Source organism: Harpia harpyja, chromosome 3, assembly GCF_026419915.1.
Source record: "Harpia harpyja isolate bHarHar1 chromosome 3, bHarHar1 primary haplotype, whole genome shotgun sequence".
Lineage (NCBI taxonomy): Eukaryota > Metazoa > Chordata > Aves > Accipitriformes > Accipitridae > Harpia > Harpia harpyja.
The window spans coordinates 50,283,317-50,289,316 of NC_068942.1; positions in this window are offsets into that span (position 1 = coordinate 50,283,317).

Consider the following 6,000-nt stretch of genomic DNA (forward strand, 5'->3'; position numbering starts at 1 on the left):
GAATAGAATATAGGTTCATGATCCTTTTGCAGAAGGTAGCTGTATCATATCAATAATTACTGGTCTGCTAAAAAAGGCAGCTTCAGCAAACCCTAAGCTTCAGAGCATTCCGTACTACTCAATCTCCTTTTTCAGTAGCATCTCTCACTTCCCCAGAACCTGCACCTCCTTCTTCTTCATACGTTTGACTTTCAGTGTTTTTAAGGAAAATATATGAAACAAAACCACAAGATTTGATGGGGTAACAAATAAAACATTTAAAACATGTCAAATTGCCATTTTCAGCCTACAACATTGTTAACAAGAAGAGCTACAGTCTATCTGTAATTACTGTGGATTCTTAAAACTTCAAGAGTTGCCTTTTTTTATTGCAAAATGAGAAATGCCAGTGTCATATCAGATCCACTGCACCAAAAATTATCATAGATAACTTCCCTTATACAGTGGAATTTACAGTCCTTTTATTCTGACATAGTCCATGTAATAGATGAGGACAAGCCAGAGGTTCGTCACTGCAAACAATATTTTGAGTAAAGGGCTGCCTAACCTTGATACTACATGAACATGGAGGATGGATGTTTTAAATCTCACATGTCTCTACATCTCACATGTCTCTACATCTCACATACTTAATAAAGACAATGGACACTCTCATGCAAACATGTTATACTTCAAGGTACATATTCTCTTCCTGACAGGAGGCTAAAGAAAAGGAAGACTAGTAGCAGTGATTTAATATATGCTTTATCTAATAAAGGTTTGCAAGCTAGCTCAAGACGAAGAATACATCTAAATCGAGATGAAGGAGACTTGAGTTCTTGTCATTCCTGTATCACTGCCCGTTAAAACCTTTGACTTTTCCAGAGTTCCTTGACCATCAAAATGTAGACTAACTTGAACCAGAAGACTCTCAAATTCTCTTCTTGTATTAGATGACAAAATGAAGGCATCTTAGTGCCAGAGCTCTAAGTGCATCCTTTTCCCTCCTGGGGTTGGCTCCCCCAGCTGGGGACCAGTTCAGTTACAGGACAGCTAAGGGTAGTTCCCCACCCTCTGGGGACCCTGGAGGAGAGCAGCACCTAGCATTGCTGCTGGGAGTCCACAGGCAGGGCTGACCCGTCTTCCCATGGGAGTGGCTTTGAAGACGGGGGTCTCCTTTTGGGACTTGCCTGAACTAGTCTCAGCTGTGTCAAAGCCATGTACCCTGTTGATCTGGACGCTGAACGTGACCCAGATAGTGAACTCCCAAGCTTGAACTTGGATCTGCCTATAGACTTGCCCAGCAATCGTGGGGTTGAGTCTGACCCTGGTTATGGTCTGCAGTACTGGTTCTAGCTTGGACCCACTGACTTAAGTCCCCAGCTTGTCCTCAGACAGATTTCATGACTATGGATTTTTCTTGACACTCTGTCTGTCCTAAGCTGCCCCCCAGCCTGCCCTGCTCCTGGCTGGGGCAATGAGACAGGCCCTGGCTGCCAGGCACCCATGGGGAGCCCATGTGGCTCATGGCACCCAGCCCACAGGGAGCCTCTGGTCTGCACAGCTCCCGATTCCTCACAGTTCAGCGTTCATGGGCTGGTAGCATTCTTGGTGCCTGTCTCAAATGTCTGGTTAGGGAAAAACAAAGAACTAGGAACTGTAATAAGAGCTAAACTCAACAAGCATGACAGCACTCTCCTCAGCTAGGAATATTTCTTTTAGCTCAGAAAGAGGCCTACCATATACGTAAAGAATCTGTTCTACATTTTACTATACCTAAGGGCAGAGATAAAAAGCATACACTGAAATGTGCTTAATGATTGCAGAGGATATCAGTCCGACCACAGACTGTGAACCTATAATGTTTGAATAACACATCTATTCATTTAAATATAGGGTTATTTACAAAAACAGCAGCACATTTCTTACTTTTAAGTGGGAAACTGGAAATGAGTCCTCTCCCTCTCTGTTCCCACCAAATTATATTTCATAACAGCTAACCACATGTTTCAGAGTTTCCAAAACCAAACCAATTACTTCTGGGCAATTACCAAGAATGGAAGCTTTCAGCCTGAGAAATAACTGCTTCAGAAAAAAATGAACAAAGCTAATTGAAAAGTACAAATAAATTATTCATCATTTTGCAGAGGAAGAAAAAGGCAAATCTATTGGTATATTTTGGTTAAATAGCTTCAGATATGCAAAAAGGGAAAAAGAATACAGTTATTTTATAATTATGATATAGGGTGGGATTTTAAAAGACATCAAATGTTTTCACCATCCAAGAATCATAACAAGTCAGTAGAACTCAGGCACTTCCTTACTTTCCATGGATGAAACCTGACTAATTGCATTTGAGCTAAAGGAATGTAAATTAAAATGCCAAGCAAATAGAGACGATTTTAAAATTGTGGATGCCATCTCTGTTTTAAACCTGCATGATGATGCCTAAGAATAATTACAAATCAGAACATGGGATTAGCTAAGTATATAGTTTTTATGCCTGAACAATGACATCGAATTAATCGATAAGGGAAGAGCAACTGACGTCATCTACGTGGACCTGTGCAAAGCATTTGATACTGTACTGCACGACATCCTTGTCTCTAAAATGGAGACACATGGATTTGATGGGTGGACCACTTGGTGGATAAGGAATTGACTGGATGATCACACTCAAAGAGTTGTTGTCAACAGCTCGATGTCCAGGTGGAGACTGGTGATGAGTGGTGCCCCTCAGGGGTCTGCATTGGGACCAGTATTATTTAACATCTTTGTTGGGGACATGGACAGTGGAATTGAGTGCACCCTCAGCAAGTTTCAGATCACATGAAGCTGAGTTGTGTGGTTGATACTGTAGAGGGAAGGGATGCTATCCAGAGGCACTGTGACAGTCTAGAGAAGTGGGCCTGTGCGAACCTCATGAAGTTCAATAAGGCAAAGTGCAAGGTCCTGCACCTTGGTTGGGGCAATCCCAAACATGGATACAGGCTGGGCGATGAGTGGATTGAGAGTAGCCCTGAGGAGAAAGACTTGGGAGTATTGGTAGAAGAAATACTGAAAATGAACTGGCAATGCACACTAGCAGCCCAGAAAGCCAATTGTATCCTGAGCTGCATCAAAAGAAGTGTGATCAGCAGGTCAAGGGAGGTGATTCTCCCTCTCTACTCCGCTCTTGTGAGACCCCACCTGGAGTACTGTGTTCAGCTCTGGGCCTCCCAACATAAGAAAGACATGGACCTGCTCCAGAGGAGGGCCATGAAGATGTTCAGGGGGCTGGAGCACCTCCCCTGTGAGGACAGGCTGAGAGAGTTGAGGTTGTTTAACGTGGAGAACAGAAGGCTCTGGGAAGACCTTATAGTAGGCTTCCAGTAATTAAAGGGAGCCTACAGGAAAGATGGGGAGGGACTCTTTAACAGGGAGTGTAGTGATAAGACAAGGCGTAACAGTTTTAAACTGAAAGAGGGTAGATTTAGATGACATATTAAGAAGAAATTCTTTACTGTGAGGGTGGCGAGACACTGGAACACGTTGCCCAGAGAGGCTGTGGATGCCCCATCCCTGGAAGTGTTCAAGGCCAGGTTGGATGGGGCTTTGGGCAACCTGGTCTAGTGGGAGGTGTCCCTGCCCATGGCAGGGACGTTGGAACTAGATAATCTTTAAGGTCCCTTCCAACCATAGCATTCTATGATTCTATGATTTTATGATAAAAACTATTTAATACTAAAAAGCCATATTCAACATAATCATTACATTTTTTAAATAAAACAAAATGTGTTTATACCCAATGTGTGAATCAAGTATTATAAAAAAGACTCTGGCAACAGTCCCTCTAATTCTCATTCTTGTTTTATGAGTCCTCGAACATCCAGAAAAATTTGGATTTTAAAAATTTGTGTTCCTGAGACTTCCTGTTTTCCCCAGCTTGAACTATACCCAGAAGACTGACTGAAAGAAGAAGAAAAGAAGTCCTTGGCTTTAAGCAGCATGCACCCTCTTCTTGCCTGCTTGCCCTTGTCTTAACTTTAACTATAACTAGAAGATATATATCACCATTAAAAAGAGTAACAGAAGTTCTTGGTGCCAATCAATACCTGATATCTCCCTGTATTGGGGGCTGTATAGCATCAAGCAATAAACTAGGCAGATAGGTGTAAGTCCCAAACACTAATCCCAAACCCTAACCTTATTTTATAGTTAGAAAACTCGTCAGTAGAAGAATAGAGAGTATAAATCCTTGGCTTCAGCTGACAACAGCATTCTTTCTGATATAAGCCAATATCTTTTGTCATTTATTTTGTGTAGATGGGGCTTTTAACTTTATCTATGTGCTACGGACTAGGTTTGGTGTTACAGTTATGGTGTGGGAATCCAGAGCTTCAAAAGACCAGTTTACCAGTTTTTTCTGGATACCACCATGGCCTCAATGTTAAGGCAAACAGAAAATATCTTTTGAAATGGAAAGTGTTGTAAGACTAGCTTATTGCTGAATGCTGCAGAGCCTGTAGCACTGAGAAAAAGCTGGTGACAATGCAGCCAATTTTTTTTTTTTTTAATTGAGTTGATTCCCCCTATTGGATTAATGTTAGGGTTTATTTGGTAGTTAGCTTTCAGTTTTAGAATCTAAAGCATCAAGAATCTTATATCCTTTTGGTGTCCCCAAGACCTGCACAGTTATAAAGAGGTCTGGTAACTTAAGATATCAATGACCTAAGTCCTTTCTTACTAAATGAATAATATGAAGGCTTTGTCACAGCCTGCCAGTTTGGTGGTGTTATAGCATGACCCCAAGAGTATAAGTTACATGTATTTGGGGTGCAGTATGAAAGCATAAGGGAGTTTCTATGGATATAAGTCTATAGATCCAAGAGAACCAAAACTGGTGTAAATTTTCTCCAATAGCCTAAAGGGAGTACTACCTAGCACAAAGCCCTAGAATCACGCTTGTATTTTGTGTCAGAGAAATTAAGTTGATTTGCTCCAGAACAGAACTTGAAAATAAAATACCTTAAATGTTGTATATAATACCAAGGGATCAGGACCCAAGGACAGAGTGGGAAGTTTTGGGTTGTTTGGGGGTTTTGGTTTTTTTTTTTGTGGCAGTGAAGAGTCAGCTACTGCTTCTTTTTTAATGTCTGTGAGATCTTTCTGATATTTCCTAAGCAATCCCCCTTCATTCACACAGATCTTTGCTCTATTTTAGGATTGAAGTAATTTTAGTTAACACTTCCTATGTAATTGTAGGTATATGCTTGGAAAATGTAATTTTTTTCTTTTTTTTTTAAAGTCATTTAATGGTTTTCCTACAAAGCAGTCTTCTTGGTACCTTTACAAGCAATTTTTTTTTTTTTCCGTTCTGTTCATTTAAGTGTATCATACTGCACAAATATTCTTATGCTTACATGGAATTTATAATTTTTTTTTTCAAATAACAGTTTTGTTCTTCTCAGTTGATATAGCTAATAATAACCCTTCCCTTCAGTGAAGGAATTAATCATCAACATTCTGTGGTCTGTGTTATGTGGGAGATCAAGTCAAATGATCATGCTCATCTTTTCTGAGCTTAAACCCTCTGAATGTTTGCAAAATGTTCTCCAAAAATCAATGTTGTCTGTTGGAGAGAATGCAACTAGATGCCCTGAGCATTAAAGGTGGCCTTGGAAATTCACATTTTATGATTTTATAAAACAAACTGAAAATCCTGTTGAGGCTAGGCTTTATATTTGTTCCATCTAAACACAATGTTTCCTTCTCCTTCAGATTAAATGACAATCATAAGACGCTAAGTTATGGAGGAGTGACATCTGGCTCCTCGGCAGACACCTCAGGCAACTGTGTTAATGACTTTGGAGATGGCTGTGTATCTGTAATAGAGTTAAGTTTGTTGTCTGGATTGTATTACCCTCTTACTCTCTTAGACATTTTCTCCATTTTGTCCTTTAGCTCACATTGGAATCACTGAACCACTCATAACCCTGACTTATAAGCCTTTTCTTGTATTTCCATCTCCTACTGTATGTT